Genomic DNA, 17,429 nt, shown 5'->3' on the forward strand with positions numbered 1-17,429 from the left:
TTTGCAGGTATTATTTTTACCCGGAATAAACCTGGATTTCCAGGTTTATTCTGGGGTAAACCTCATTAAGCTGGTGTGTCATTTGGACACCCCAGGATAATGAGCTCCTACAACACATTAAATAACAGTGTATTGCACCCCAAGACTGCATGAGCACTCTGAAAACCACACTAGAGCCAGAATCATAAGCAAAACAGTTTATTGAAGGAGATATATATATATATATATATATGCAAGCAAATAGTGTAAAAAGCCAGTAAAGTCAATAGTCCATAATGTAAAGTCTGCAACTGTTCAATAGTTAGTCCAACAAAGTCTTTCAAAGTTGTAATCCACAAACAGAACTCGATAGTTCCACCAAGAAGTCAAAATCGGTAAACAACCAGAGGTTGCAAGGATCAGGAACAAGGCGCGGTAAATCCACCAACTGTAATCCACATGGAAAGCATCCACTAAGGAGTAGTGGAAACAAGGTTAACAAGGCAAGGTATACCCAAGAGTAACAAAGCACGAACTCCACCTGGAGTTCCTGGAACAGGCACGGAAATGAAGCAAGGAGCAAGAGACTGGAACGGAGATTCTTCTCCCAAGGATGGCAATGTTGACACTGCAACGAGAACAAGGAACAAGGCACCTTTAAGGAGTTCTCAAGGCTACAAGGCAGTGAGAGTCAGGACACTTACAACTTCACATGGGAAAGTTACTTATTAGTGCGCTTGAGAGCCAAGCGCCAGCTTCTTCTCACACCCTCCCTTCTAGTCCTATCCTCTGCAAAATATTGTCTCTGATCAAAAGTCACATCCTCCTCTACAACAACACCATCTGGCAAACCCAACCTTGACTGAATATAGGAATGTTCCCCAATTAGTGGTTCTTCTGGAAGCACAACTTCAGGCACCTGCAAAGCCATTGGGCTTTGATCCAAGTCCTGGAGAGGCCCAAAATCCGAATCAGAATCTGAGTCAAACTCCGTCTCCTGTGGACGGCCAGATCCTGATGGCTGAGCTACAACATGGGGCCTCAGTTGCTACATTCACAGTCATAGCAGCAAGCCTTTGCCATGGCTGTTTCCTATTTCTCCTTCTCCCCAGCTACCACCTTCTACACTGGCATGTGTACAAAAATAATACAGTTTGTCGTGGTTGGCCCCATGCAGTGTAAGTGTGGTACTTTGCTTCCTAGCTCATATATCAGGAGAGGTTATGCTTCACTCAATCAAATGGCATTTACTTCTAAGTAATTGTGCATAAGGATTACAGCACAAGGGAAGAAGTCAACCTTTGGGCTTTAAATAGATGTCAGTCCTTCATGCTGTGTTCTATTTTACTGCAGTGAAATTCTCAAGAATTTCATCATCCATCTGTATCTCTGTAACCAGCGGCTTACTGCAAAGGCACAGCTGGCTCCAAAGTCAGGGAAACCTTTTCAATAAATCAAGCTACAAGTCTTGGATCCTCTTATGGGTAAAAATAGCAAAATAATAGAAGTCTCTCCTAGTACAACTTTAAAGGGAAAAAAAGGACTGATGAAGATTTGTAATAATCTGAAAGAAATTTCATACATCACTGAAGACAAGGAAAAGTGAAAATAAAATAGATTAGGGTTATATATCTTTTTAATAATGTCAGCCAAAAGTGTTCCAGTTTGTAGTCTGATCACATCATGGATGGGACCAGATTTAACACTTCACTTCACTGAATAGCAATTTCCAGGCTCAAAGAAAGCCTTGTAAAAGCTGATGGTAAACCTTAATGCTTACGATCAACAAAAAAAAAAAAAAGCCAAATGACAAAATAACCCATCTTGATAAAACTGATGCCGAGCGCTTGAATATTTTCCAATGCTGTGAAAATACACAGACACACACCTTTTTTGACCCTGAGAAAAGTCCCCACCTTGTGAGAAAGGGCAGAACTTATTAATCAGAAACTTGGTTCAAAATAATAGTACTTTATTTTCTATCCCGACACCATCTCCCCAAAGGTACTCGGGGGTGGCTAACATGGGGCCAAGCCCAAAACAGAAACAAAATGTGACAAGTTAGAACCAATATAAATAACTAAAAACAGTATCATCATAACATGCAGATATAAAAACAAATTAAAACACAAAATACAATATAACACCATAGTGACCAAGTAAGAAGAAAGGTAATTTTTTTTAAAAAAATCACCATCCATGGATGAAATGGGGGTGGTCAAGTCAAAAATTGCATAGTTTCAAGACCATTAATAAAGGGAAGGTGTTGATAGTGGTGCTCCTTCATGCCTTGCAGTCACTATTAACTAATTGAGATGGAATATTTTTGAGAATTTAAATCCAAGCATTCAAATGAATCTACCTCCCTTTGGAAGTAGTGTAATGCCCATGGATCTATATCCAGATATGCATCTAAATACAGATGCCATCTATCCATGTTGCACAACTTGAACTGAATTAGTGCAAACATTTCTGTGCAACACTGATGGGCAATGAAATAGCCATACATGCAAGGTATATCCCTGGCCCTCACTTTCATGGGGCGTTAAGGGTGCAAAATTCCTGTCAAAGTGGAAAACTGTGAATATTAAACCCCAGAGCCGGTCCAACAATGAGGCAAATTAAGCGGTCGCTTCAGGTGCAAAACATACTGGGGCACAGTCGAGACTGCTTTTTCTGTTGATTTGTTGTAAAACATGATGTTTTGGTGCTTAATTTGTAATATCTTAATGTAATTTGATGTTTAATAGGCTTTTCCTTAATCCCTCCTTATTATCCAACATTTTCGCTTATCCAATGCTTTTATTTTTCAGTGATTGGTTTGGGGGGGGGGGTGCCAAAATTCTGTTCGCCTACACTTGAAAAATACCTAGGGCCGGCTCTGTTAAACCCCTCTCCTGAACATGTATGCTACACTACAGATCTTTGCCTATCAAACAGTCCTAGCACCCACCTCTTTTCCCCACCAGACCTCACCCAGATTTGGAAAGCCCTTCCAGCTCTTTTAACTACTGAAGTCTGTTTTAGAAACAACAAAAGCAGCAGCCAGAAGTGGAAAATCAATATTGGCCCTCTCTCCTCCTCCTCCTCCATGTCTTCTCTAACAAAAATCCTGAACACTTGCCTATTTATTTTATAAACTATCTCATTCATTGAGTGGGGAGGAGGGTAGTAATGGTTTTGAACAATATGAAATGTAGTGAAATAGTGGAAGCCCCCGGTGACACAATGGATTAAACCCTTGTGCCAGCAGGACTGCTGACTGCTGTCTTTGCCGGTTCAAATCCAACCCGGGAAGGTTGCGGATGAACTCCCTATGTTAGCTCTAGCTCCAAGTGGGGACATGAGAGAAGCTTCTTACAAAAATGGTAAAACATCGAAAACATCCAGGCGTCCCCTGGGCAACGTCCTTGAAGACAGCCAATTCTCTCACACCAGAAGTGACTTGCAGTGAACACTCTATTCCTTGTGGTGAACACTCTACTCCACATCACCTTCGCCCTCTGCCAAAACTGAAATTAAAACCTTTGCAGTGAAATTCACATCTCATTTGCAGTAATAAATAAAAGAATTTAATGGCTGCTGAAAACAAGATATCATTCAAAATAATTAAAGGAAAGTTAATGCTGTTAGCAGCAGGGAAAGAGGTTTTAGTCACGACTGTTTTGCCAGTGCTCTCAATAGCACATCATTGTAAAACTCTTCATGGGACCATTACAAATGTTGATAGAACACCTTGGGCAAATTACCTGTGGGCACTGCGACTTCCAAAATCCTTCAGCTAAAATGGACATGGGCCATTTTTGCTCTCAAAAGCAAGTTTTCACAACTAGTTTCATGCAGATTTTCCCAATTTGGCTTTTGCAGTTGGCTTTCTTATGAAGCAAATTATCTCACCACTTCATAATAGAGACATCCTTTGGCCAGAATCTTCAGATCACCCTGTAATCAGATTACTCATACAGCCTCTAGTTCAGGGGTCCTCAAACTTTTAAAGCAGAGGGCCGGTCCACAATCCTTCAGACTGTTGAGGGGCCAAATTATCATTTGGGGGGGGAAACCGAACAAATTCCTATGCACACTGCACATATCTTATTTGTAGTGCAAAACAACAATAACAATGAAAAACAATACAATATTTAAAATTGAAAATATTTTTAACCAATATAAACCTATCAGGATTTCAATAAAAAGCGTGGGCCTGCTTCTGGCCAATGAGATAGTCAGGTTAATTAGGGTTGTTGTTGTTGTTGTTGTTGTTGTTGTTGTTGTGTGTCTTCAAGTCATTTCAGACTTTGGGCGAGCCTAAGTCCAAAATTATTTATTTATTCATTTACTACATTTATTTACTACATTTATATCCCACCCTTCTCACCCCGAAGGGAACTCAGAGCAGCTGTATGTACATACAATATATTATATTATTAGCATAGCCCAATATTAGCATTATACTATATTGAACTATACCACTATACTGTAATATTGTATGTAATATATAACATATAATTAATATTATTATATTGTATTATTGTTAGTATTATATTGTATAAAATGATAATATTCTTATCAATATTATATGTATATACAATATATTATATTATTAAAACTGATATAAAAATATTATATTATAAATGAGTGTGGGGGCCAGGTAAATTACCTTGGAGGGCCGCATCCGGCCCCCGGGCCTTAGTTTGGGGACCCCTGCTCTAGTTCATAATTGCTAGTGACCTCATCCACATTAATTCTCCATGGCTGAAGAAGAAGCCTTGTACCAGGTAACAAAGTGTTTATGCGGCCAAGGCTTAACAAACTGATGAGCAGCCATTCTGTTTACTAATATGTTTGCTCTGTTCACATGTAAAGTGAAAGTAGGAATCTAATTTTAATTCCAAAAAGTATAAGTGGATGAGGAGAATTAAATTCTCCCTCTCCCCAGGGATTGTTTCCTTATGTATGGCACTCCAGTACAATATATGTCCAGTATCAGAACCAATGTAGTAAGATAAATGTCAGCTTGGGGACCACAAGTGGACAAACTGGGAGATGAGGAGAATTGGATGATATATAACCTGCAATAAAGTCAGAGGTGAAGAAGGAGGAGGAGGAGATTCAGTTTGTGGTCATCCCATGGTCAGCTGGTTGGCCACTTTGCCAACACAATGTTGGACTAGTTACACCTTTAGTCTGGTCCAGAATAGCTCTTGCTATGTTTCATTCTGCCATGTTGATTCTCCTTTCACTGTTAAAATTAGAAAACCTAACTTTAAAAGTGAACACATCACAACAAATAGGAAATCTGCTGCAACCACATCTTGAACACATTTCAATACTATGTACTATGTATGTACTTAGTATGTCATATTTCATATTTTAACTACCGTATATACTCGAAGATAAGCCTAGTTTTTCAGCCCTTTTTATGAGCTGAAAAAGTCTCCCCCGGCTTGTAATCGGGTCAAGGTCAAGCCGGCAGCGGAGCCTTGAGGCTGTTGCTTGCAATATATGCTATATTTCTCTCTCATCTTGCCCTCCCTTATCAGTGTTTACTTTTCCTTTTCCATAGCCTCCCTCGCTCTTAACCAAGGGAATGTTTTGAAAAGGAAAAGAAGTCCTTGGAAGTTAGGAAGAATATATATTTACCCATTAATCTTATAAAAGCATTTCCCCCTGAAATATTTGTTAATCTCTGCTACAGATATATAGGCATTTCCCCATGCAAGCCTTTGCAATCCCTATGTACCTTTATATTTGTATCTATCTATCTATATACATTAATTTTATAATGAATTTCCCCCTCATATGTTTGCAAATCCTATATACATATGATAGCTAGAGACTTCCATGTACCTATATATCTGTATCTATGTGTATACATTATTTTATATATGAATTTTCACCTCACATGTTTGCAAGTCTTTGCAAATCCTATACAGATATAATTATCTATATATAGAGAGATGTCTAGATAGATAGGTATGAATATAGGGCTATGAATATAGGGCTTGCAAATATTGCAGGGGAAATTCACACACAGAGAGATTTCTAGAAAGATAGAAACATAGATATATAGGGCTTGCAAATATTGCAGGAGTGAAATGCACATATATAGAGAGAGGATTTGCAAACGTTTCAGGGGGAAATGCATATGTGAAATTAGTATATATAATTATAGATCTATATCTAGCTCTGCATTATTTATGTAGGCATTGAATGTTTGTCTGTTACTATGATGGAAGCTGGCCTGAGTCCCCATGGGGAGATACAGCAGGGTACAAATTATTATTATTATTATTATTATTATTATTATTATTAAGCCATTGTTAATACCATATTGTTTTTGTTTGACCCTACTTTTCCACTTACAGAGCACGTTTACTGTTTTTCTTTGAAATACGGTAAATATTCAAAAACCTTTACCCTATTGATGCTTCAATATAATTTCATTGGGATCTATTTTCATTTTGAAATTTACCAGTAGCTACTGCATTTTCCACCCTCGGCTTATACTTGAGTCAATAAGTTTCCCCAATTTTTTGTGGTAAAATTAGGTGCTTCCTGCTTATATTAGGGTCGGCATATACTCAAGTATATACGGTATGTTGATTGGGCTCGTCTCCATGTAAGCTGCCCCGAGTCCCTTCGGGGAGATGGAGGCAAGGTACAAAAATAAAGTTGTCGTCATCGTCATCATCATCATCATCATCATCATCATCATCATCATCATTTTTCATTAAAAGCACACATGCATTCAATGTGTGTATTTATTTATTGAATTTATGCAATTTCCTTTCATAAACCTAAGGAAGGTTTGACAATATTTGGCCCTCCTCATTTTGCTTTATGAATCGCTTAATTGCTGCTGTTGTTGTTTTTGGCAAATGCCTTGTAAATCTTCCAACTGTGTGAATGATGGGGGAAAGGTGTGCATTTTCTCACAGCATGTCTCAGGAAGTGTGAAAAGGCTACTTTCATTGATCTCCTCAAGCCCAATTAAAGCTATTTCTTTTCCTAAGCAGAAGTGTTCTATTCTTTCTCACATATGGATTGAAGCCTATTTATTTGTGCATTACTTTTCCTCCCATTCCACTCTAGACAATCTAACTATTCTGTGTATAACCTAGTGGTAGGATATATATGTTGTGCATGTAATATAAGTGTGTACCGTGGACATTATTGTATCTGCTGACACATCTCATTTTTCAACACTTTTTTAAAAATAAAGTTTTTGGTTCAATTTTTGGAGAAATAAAGGTTCTTATTGGACCTAAAACCTCTTGGGAAATGGATATAGTAAAATGACTTTTCACCTGCCTTAGGGGACGAGTAAGAAAGCTGAGCATTTATGGAATGAGCTGTAGCTGTCAAGGCCACAGTCTCTTAAGCTTTTGCAATTACATGTTCTAGTGTAAAATGTCCCAGATTCAATTCCTCAAATTTCCACATATGCATTTCTATTTGAAACACTGCCAGATAACATGGTTAATACGAAACTAGATAGAGCAAAAGTTTGACTCAGTATAAGACATCTGTCTATGTTTCCTGGGTAATCCCGCAGCAGCGAGTTTATGAGTCTGAATAGGTTTGCTGGTTTTCCTAACCCTAAATACAGGTGGTGCCTAGCCAGCTCAAGGCTGGCTGGTGGGCATGAGGCAGTCCTATATAAAGCCCACCTCAAATTTCATGAGAAGAGAACTTCTCATAAGAGTTCAAAGCTCCTCTGAGATCTGAGACTTGATTTTATTATTTGAGTTATCAATTCACTGTTTGCTAGTTCACATATTACCCTCTAGGGGTTTAGGTAAGTAAGGTAAAGGTTTGTTCCTGACATTAAGTCTAGTTGTGTCCGACTCTGGGGGTGTGATGACCCATGGGCCTTGTAGTCCTGCTCAGGACATTGTAATCCCTGTTGAAGATGAAAACTTGGGTTTTTTACCTTCCCAGTCTGAACTGGATTCCTCTCAGCCAGATCTTCCCCAGGCAGATCTGGGAACCTTGCACCTGCAAGAAAGTTGTGTCCCAGAAGTATGTCAAACAACCCCAGAGCCTACTTCTCCCGTGTTCTTGCGCCGGGAGTTTTGTAAACAACAGAGAAGTTTGGAATCAGCTTCGCGCAGGAGTGCGAGGATAGCAGCTAAGAATGTTGCCAATTAAGACTGTTTCTCGTGAGAATCTTTAAGGAGTTTAACATCTGGTCTCGGAGTTTAGCTTTCGTTTCTGTTTCCCAGAGAACGGCTTCGGTGAGAAAGTTAGACTCTATATAGGTGTTTTGCCCGCGTAGTAACTTCGCGGAGTCAATTCGTCAGCCTACGGAGCGAGTTGTGTCTGGACAGCGCGCTCCGATTCAAGCCTCGCTCCTGCCCAAGCCTTGCCTTGCTATCCAGCCTTCGCCTTGCTTCCCAGCCTTTGTTTATCTGCGGACCTTGCCTTGTTTCCCAGGATCAATCCTTGCCTTGTTTCACGGATTTTACCAAGTTATTCCACGGACCTTGTTCTTGTTCCTAGTTACCTTGTTCCACATTCAAGCCTTGTTTCAAGTATCAAGTTATTTCCTAGCCACGCTCAAGTTTTATGGACTAAAGGACCTTGTCATCTCCCCTCACTTTGCTTGGCAAAGTGAGTGTTTCGGTTATTGGATTACAACTTTGGACCTTAATATTTCCTATTGGACATTGCTTTTTTGGACTATTTCTGACCTTTCCTGAAAGGTCTATTTCTGGACTATTTTCTACACTTGTTCTTATTAACTTTATATATTCCTTCAATAAAGATATTAGTTAGATTCTGGCCTCTGTGTATGGTTATTGGTGCTCTGCAGCCTGGGTCGTGACAGTTTGACTCCGCCACCCTAAGCACCAATTAACCTCGGCCAGAATGTCCACCGGAGACGTACCTGGGCCGAGCGGCCAGCCGATTACCTACACCATCGACAAGGAAGAGGTGGATCGCATCCGCGACAGACTCAACGCCCAGGATGGAGAAATAAAGGGCTTGCGGGAGCGCGGAGTCCGCCTCCCGGCCATGGCGTTGCCCACCAAGTTTACTGGAGAAGCTTCTAAGGTTCATGTTTTCCGTCGCCAATGTCAAGCTTATCTAGAGGCCCGAGATGCCGAGTTTCCCCAAGAAGACATCAAAGTGGCGTGGGTTTACAGTCTTCTAGACGGGCCAGCGGCCAATTGGGCGACGGCACTGTTCGACCAAGCCTCTCCACACCTAAGATCAGCGCAACACTTCTTGGACCACCTCAAGGAGACTTGGGGAATCGAGGACAATTTGGAGGCAGCCGGTCACAAACTCCGTCGCCTTTTCCAAGGAGACAGACCTATGTCTCAGTATATAGCCGAGTTCCGAGTGCTGGCCCACAATACCGGCTGGAACGATGTAGCCCTCAGAGGACAATTCCGGGAGGGTCTCAACATTGAAATGCTGGAAGAAATCTCCAAGGTGGACCCTCCCCAGACCCTCGAGGCACTCATTGATCAATGTTTACGGGCTGAAGTCATGATTGCCAACAGGAAACAGTGGGTTCGAGGCCAGGGCAGTAGAGCCGGGGCAAATCCCCCCGCTCCCGCCAGCGTTCAGCCACGACCAGTATGGAGACCCCCACCACCAACCCCATACCCCAGAGGAGGCGAGGAGGTGCCGATGCAGTTGGGCAATGTGCGTCCCAGACTAGATGCCGCCGAGAAGGCCCGTCGTCAACGCTTAAACCTCTGCTGGTACTGCGGGAACGGGGGCCACTTCGCCAGAGAGTGCCCAGCCAAAGGGAAGCCGGCCGCCCGTCTTGCGGCGGCGTCCTCCACGGAGACGAAGGCGTCTGAGCCGACTGGTACACAGCCGGCGGGGGAAGCCAACGACCGGGTGTAGAGAGGCTCGCCAACCCGGTCAAAAAATCCATCCAAGAGCCGCCAACCGGGGTCCTGTTCCTTCTCGTGGTCACTTTATGGTCAGCAAAAAGAGGACCCGTCATGATCCACGCCATGATAGACTCTGGAGCTACCAACAATTTCATCGATAGAGAGTATGCCGACTCTCTGGGATTACAATATCATGATTTCAAGAATGCCCGTGTGGTGCAAGCCATAGACAGCCGCCCCCTCAAGACGGGCCCCGTAAGTCAGTGGTCGGAACCCACCAGGATGTGGATAAGGGAACACCAAATCCATTCCCATTGGTTCAACTTCCCCTACTCCAGGACCCATCTGTGCTCAAGAAATCCGGGCTAGTCAGCAAGCAGATGCCTGGGCGCAGGACCAACTTCGCCAAGGTCTGCATTTTCCCTTTTCGCTTAAAGATGGACTGCTATGCTATAGAAATCATGTTTATATCCCACCCGGACCGGGCAGGGAGAAAGCGCTTCGTCTGTGTCATGACTGCAAACCAGCTGGGCATTTCGGACTATTTAAAACCATGCATCTGATCCTAAGGGATTTTTGGTGGCCCAAGATCCGCAAGGATGTGGAAAAATATGTCAACACCTGCCCAGTATGCCAGCGCTCCAAGATAAGAAGGGAGAAGCCCTCAGGGCTTCTGCATCCCCTTCCTACCCCATCTCGGCCATGGGAAATAATTTCTGCGGATTTTATCACTGACTTACCACCTTCCTGTGGTTTCACCACGATCCTAGTGGTGGTGGACCTTTTCACCAAGTTAGCCCATTTCATTCCCTGTGAAGGTCTTCCCACGGCCAAAGAGACTGCAGATCTATTCCTTCAACATGTTTTCAGACTACATGGATTGCCCAAGAGTTTAGTCACAGACCGTGGATCTCAATTCACCTCTCGTTTTTGGAAGGCACTACAAAAACTATTGGGCATAGACTCTCGCTTATCTTCAGCTCATCATCCCCAAACAGATGGGCAAACGGAGCGCACCAATGCCACTTTGGAGCAGTATCTTCGCTGTTATGTAAACTATCAACAGGACAATTGGGCTTCTCTGTTACCACTGTCTGAGTTTGCCTACAACAATGGAGTTCAAGCTTCTACAAAAGAAACGCCGTTCTTTGCAAACTACGGCTTCCATCCACGTTTCTTCCCCCCTGTCATTGAAACTTCAGAAGTTCCCGCAGCAGAGGATTGGCTGCAGGAACTCACAGCGGTGCAACACCTTTTGCTCCAGCAACTGGACCAAGCCAAGGAGGACTATAAACGCCACGCTGACAAACATCGCCAGCCGGGCCCCGAAATCAAGGTAGGAGATCGGGTTTTCCTGTCCACTCGCTTTCTGCCCTCCCACCGCCCTTGCCGGAAGTTAGATGCCCGTTTCATTGGCCCCTATCCAGTGGTGGCGCAATTAAACCCCGTGACTTTCAAACTCCAACTTCCGCGTTCAATGCGCATTCACCCAGTGTTTCACCGTTCCCTGCTCCTTCCGGCGGAGGGTGTGCGTCCTGATTCAGACCAACCGGCCCCCCCTCCTGTGTTGATGAATGGGGAGGAGGAGTTTGAGGTTGAGGACATTTTGGATTCTCGCTTTCATCGCCGCCGCCTACAATATCTCATTGACTGGGTGGGTTTTGGCCCTGAGGAACGCTCTTGGGAAGACGCCTCCACAGTCCATGCTCCTGATCTAACCCGCCGCTTTCATCAGACCTATCCCGCCAAGCCGCGACCTCGCGCCTCGGGGAGAGGGCCCCAGTTTGGGAGGGGCCTTGAGGAGGGGGATAGTGTGATGACCCATGGGCCTTGTAGTCCTGCTCAGGACATTGTAATCCCTGTTGAAGATGAAAACTTGGGTTTTTTACCTTCCCAGTCTGAACTGGATTCCTCTCAGCCAGATCTTCCCCAGGCAGATCTGGGAACCTTGCACCTGCAAGAAAGTTGTGTCCCAGAAGTATGTCAAACAACCCCAGAGCCTACTTCTCCCGTGTTCTTGCGCCGGGAGTTTTGTAAACAACAGAGAAGTTTGGAATCAGCTTCGCGCAGGAGTGCGAGGATAGCAGCTAAGAATGTTGCCAATTAAGACTGTTTCTCGTGAGAATCTTTAAGGAGTTTAACATCTGGTCTCGGAGTTTAGCTTTCGTTTCTGTTTCCCAGAGAACGGCTTCGGTGAGAAAGTTAGACTCTATATAGGTGTTTTGCCCGCGTAGTAACTTCGCGGAGTCAATTCGTCAGCCTACGGAGCGAGTTGTGTCTGGACAGCGCGCTCCGATTCAAGCCTCGCTCCTGCCCAAGCCTTGCCTTGCTATCCAGCCTTCGCCTTGCTTCCCAGCCTTTGTTTATCTGCGGACCTTGCCTTGTTTCCCAGGATCAATCCTTGCCTTGTTTCACGGATTTTACCAAGTTATTCCACGGACCTTGTTCTTGTTCCTAGTTACCTTGTTCCACGTTCAAGCCTTGTTTCAAGTATCAAGTTATTTCCTAGCCACGCTCAAGTTTTATGGACTAAAGGACCTTGTCATCTCCCCTCACTTTGCTTGGCAAAGTGAGTGTTTCGGTTATTGGATTACAACTTTGGACCTTAATATTTCCTATTGGACATTGCTTTTTTGGACTATTTCTGACCTTTCCTGAAAGGTCTATTTCTGGACTATTTTCTACACTTGTTCTTATTAACTTTATATATTCCTTCAATAAAGATATTAGTTAGATTCTGGCCTCTGTGTATGGTTATTGGTGCTCTGCAGCCTGGGTCGTGACAGGGGGTTGGTGCTCATCTACATTTCAAAGTTGAAGAGCCGGGGTTGTATGCTGACACCTCTAAGGTCATGTGGCCAGCATGACTGCATCAAGCACTGTTTCTTTCCTGCCAGAGCGGTACCTAGTAGGCTTGATCGATCCATGAAAAATTTGATTCTAAACTCGTTTCAAAACTAGAGGGGGCAGTTTTTCGTTTTTGTTGCTAATAACGAATTTGGCCCCCAAAATTTTTCGAAATTAACGAAAATTCGTTATTTTCGAAATTAATTCGTTAATGGCGGACGCGCATGCGCGGTGGCCCAAAAACAGCCCGAAGGGGGGGGGACTTAGGGGGCTCTCCCGCCCTCATTTTTTGAGTGATCTTCTTCAAACTTGGTACAGTGGTAGAACACATTTAACACTGATAGCTCACCAAAATGTGGAACGTTTCCCTTATCCTCTGATTTTTGGCAAATTTTCATAGCTTTTATAATAAACCTTTTTTTAATAATTGCAGTAATCTGTTCCTGGTTTGAAAGTCTTATTTCCTGTTAAATTGGGTTGTCTTTACTGTGAAAGTCATTGTTCTACTTCAGAAACTTTGTTTTTGTGGCTGAAACTTTGTTAAATTGGTGTGTGTGTGATATATATTGTGTATATATATATATATATATATAGTCCCTGCTTTTGTGTGTGTGTGTGTGTGTGTGTGTGTGTAGGTAAAGGTAAAGGTATCCCTTGACGTTAAGTTCAGTCATGTCTGACTCTGGGGGTTGGTGCTCATCTCCATTTCTAAGCCCAAGAGCCAGTGTTGTCCATAGACACCTCCAAGGTCATGTGGCCGGCATGACTACATGGAGTGCCATTACCTTCCCAGAAACACCCAGAAAATGGGAATTCCAGACAGGAAACAATCAGGGCCAGCTAATACCTCCCAACAAAGGATTCTCCCAGGTAGGAAGCAGCCAGGCTTTGAAGCTGCAAGGCTATTCAATGCTAATCAAGGTGACCAATTGCAACATTCACACTTGCCTCCCACAGACAAGAGTTCTTTCTCCCACCCTGGACCTTCCACAGATATATAAACCCCACTTGCCTAGCTTCGCACAGACGTCAAAACCTCTATGTCTGCCACAGATGTGGGTGAAACGTCAGGAGAGAATGCTTCTGGCACATGGCCATAGAGCCCGGAATACATACCACAACAGTGTGATCCCGGCCATGAAAGCTTTCGACAACACAACCACAGTATCCATTCAAGTTCATGTAGCGTGGTATGGACTGGAGACCTGTATTGGGGGGAGGGAGGGTGCGAATCTGGGCCCCTGGGAGCAGCCGAGGACGGGCCTGGCCCACACCCCCTCGCATCCCGGGCCTCTTCCTTCCTCTTCCTTTTGTTATTTAAACTATATATTGTGAAATTATGGTGTGTTTTTTTTCATGCGTGTTCTGTGTTCAAGATAGGGAGACCAAAGAGGAAAAGCAAGGGAGGGACGGAGGCCCCAACACTTCCGGCTCCCATGCGAACTCCCCCCTTGTGTGCCTTGGAGGGTGGAGCATGCGCACTGGCTCTCCCTTTCTCTATGGCTCTTTTCAGGTCGCTTGGGAACCCGAAGTGCCTCCTCCCTTTGCCTTTGTGTCCAAGAAGGAGAGAAGGACGTTGCAAGGTTTGCATTGAGGGTGTTTCTCTGGTGGGTTTGGCTTGGAAGGGGGCTCATTAAGGCCCAATTAATTAATGCACTGAGCTGAGGCGAGGCGGCGGCGGCGGCCATTTCCCCCCTCCGTCTTCCTCCTCCTCCTCGGCCTCCTTCCCCCTCGCCCCCTCCCATTGGCTGAGCCTCCCATTGGCTGAGGGGCAAAAGGAAAGGAGTTTGGGTGCTTTGCAAAAGCTTTTTTTTCTTAACAAAAAAACGAAGAAATTAGAAAAAACGGCCTCTCGCGATTCGAAACCGCGATATCCAGACGTGTGGACAACCAAGGTTCGATATTGCTTCAAAACAATCGAAAATAACGAATCAATAACGGTAAACGGGGAAAACGAATTATTTGAGCAAGCCTAGTACCTAGTGATCTACTCACATTTGCATGTTTTCAAACTGCTAGTTTGGCATAAGCTGGCCAAACAGCGGGGGCTCACCTGCGCTCATTTCGCTCCCTGGATTCGAATCGTCGACCTTTCAGTCAGCAAGTTAAGCAGCTCAGCGGTTTAACCCGCTGAGCTACCGCGGGTTATAATATATGCTTTTAGACAAAACATATATTATAACTTCCCTTTGTTTGCTTTTCTGTACCCTCCCTCTTTGTGCATCTCCCTTATTTCTCTTATCCACCTACTTCTTTCACTTCCATTAAGTCATGCATTTGATGATGGATAGGTTTAGTGAGTAAAGCTACTTTCTTATGTTTTACAAAGAAATCTAAACTTGTTTAATTGTTCTTCTAGACCTTGTGTAGACCTAGCAGTTTGAAAACATGCAAAGTTGAGTACCATTCCTGTGGGAAGGTAATGGCGCTCCATGCAGTCATGCCAGCCACATGACCTTGGAGGCGTCTATGGACAATGCTGGCTCTTTGGCTTAGAAATGGAGATGAGTACCAACCCCCAGAGTCAGACACGACTAGACTTAATGTCAAGGGAAAACCTTTACCTTAGACCTTGTGTTTGTGTTTTTGTGGATTGATTATTGGTCAGCTTTTATTTTGATTCATCTAGGACTTAAATCAATTTCCCTCAAACTGCTACATTGGCTTTGTGTGTGTGTGTGTGGGGGGGGGGGGGTGTAGTAGAACACATTTCCTTTAACATAAGCTACTGTAATGTGTCAGAGAGCAGCATTGAATCCCTAGCATACCCATGGATTGACAGAGGCTGCAGTGCAATTAAGAAGAGAAGGAGATAATCGTAGAGCTGATAGGATGGGGTTTTTAAGCACTTGTGAACAGTGTTTCCCACCTTACCCCTCTCCAACATACTGGAATACTTGTTCATTGCTGCCTTCACTGCTCGTTTCTCTCTCTTAATAGTGAGGCCAGTAGGCGCCTACAGCATATGACTACACACAAGGTGGGAGGTTGCTTAAAATAGGTCTGCAAATGCATGAAAGCAATTCAGTCGCTCAGAAGCCTTTGGAGATAAAAAAAAAAGTTACCATTTTAAAGGGTAATGTTTCAGAACATGACGGCTGAAAAGATAGCTGCAACGGCCATGAATTGCATACTGTATGAAAAAAACAACACGAGCCTTTGCAAACTATGGCAGCAATCAGCCTGAGGCCTGTGACTTGGAAAGAGTTGGCTGAGGGCAGCCACAGCGTTGCTATTGATGGGGTGCAAGAAAAAAAAATTAAAATGGCCTTTACCATTCCCTACTGATCCTTAAATCTTCATGGTTCCATTGAACATGAATGGGGAAAGGACAAGCACACCTGGGGAAGGAAGTAGCTTGGAAGGTGCTTTTTATTTTTAGAAGAATATAACATGAATAAGATAATATTACCAGCATTGCTGAAGGCATGGAGATTGCTGATTGATAATGGTGTGATGGGTATTTCTGAATTTAAAGCAGAGTCATGCCTACTGGGGCTTACTTCGAGAAGTGGGGGGGGGGGGTCCAAACAAAGTAAAGAAAAAGGAAACAGTGGGCAAGGGAAGGCTTTCTTTCTACTTTGGCCGAAAATGTTTTTCAAAATGCTCTTACAGAATCCAACATCACCCTGCTAGGGGCACATTATCTATTATGCAAGGGTTCACAGCTGTTTAAAGCCCATTGGTGCATTAGTAATATGGACAACTATTTATACTGAAATCATATTGGCTAGGGGGGAAAACTTCAGACTATGAGCATGACGGGGAGGAATCTCTTCTTATTGTAAAACTATCAGCTAATGCTTCTTTAGTACCTTGTTTTAAGGCTTTAATTTAGGATGGCATAGAACACATGTAGGGAGCCCCCGGTGGTGCATGGGGTTAAACCACGGAGCTGCTGAACTTGCTGACTGAAAGGTTGGCGGTTCAAGCCCAGGGAGCAGGGTAGCTCCCGCTGTTAGCCCCAGCTTCTGCCAACCTAGCAGTTCAAAAACATGCAAATATGAGCAGAACAATAGGCAGTGCTCCATCGGGAAGGTAACGATGCTCCATGCAGTCATGCCGGCTCTTTGGTTTAGAAATGGAGATGAGCACCAACTCGCAGAGTCGGACATGACTAGACTTAATGTCAGGCGGAAACTTTTATTTTTACCTAGGACACATGTGTCAAACTGAAGACCTGTAATCTGAATCCAGCCCACCATATGATTTTATGTGGCCCTCCATATCATGGACTATAGCTCCTCATCATCACAGCTTTCATGACTAGAGCTGAGGGGAGCTGTGATACAGTAACATCTGGGGGCCATAGTTTGTTCTGTTTAATCAAGATAGTGGGGTTTTAATTTCGATGCAAAGCTTGTGGATATGATGTCTGCCTTGACAATATCCTTTAACCTTTCCCCAACTTCAGAGCCACAAGAGCTGTTGGATTGCAATTCTCATTAGCCACATGGCAAATAATCACAAGTGATGGGAATTGTCATTCAATAACATCTGGGAATCCAAAATGAGTAAAAACTAAAGAAAACCAACCACTTTGTAAAAAATATATAGTTAGCCCTCTTTATTCGCAGATTTTCTGTCCATGGATGCAATGTCCCTTTGAAGGCAACCATAAGGTTGATGTGGCCATTGATTAAAATGAGTTTGGAACTTCTGGCATAGCATATACCTGTAATCCTGAAATCTAATGTTAACATTGGAGCAAATATATAGGAGCCGTGATGGTGCAATGGTTTAAATCCT

General features: G+C 43.5%; 1 long non-coding RNA gene across 1 annotated transcript in view; it reads right to left on the minus strand.

The window, feature by feature from the left end:
• Nucleotides 1-242: 242 nt before the first annotated feature.
• Nucleotides 243-17,429, minus strand: part of LOC134298053 (uncharacterized) — a 59,449-nt gene continuing 42,262 nt past the window's right edge. Inside the window, exon 3 of the long non-coding RNA XR_010005035.1 lies at nucleotides 243-607. This is a non-coding gene — a long non-coding RNA (uncharacterized LOC134298053). The remainder of the gene's footprint in view (nucleotides 608-17,429) is intronic.

The sequence above is a fragment of the Anolis carolinensis genome, chromosome 3, assembly GCF_035594765.1.
Source record: "Anolis carolinensis isolate JA03-04 chromosome 3, rAnoCar3.1.pri, whole genome shotgun sequence".
Lineage (NCBI taxonomy): Eukaryota > Metazoa > Chordata > Lepidosauria > Squamata > Dactyloidae > Anolis > Anolis carolinensis.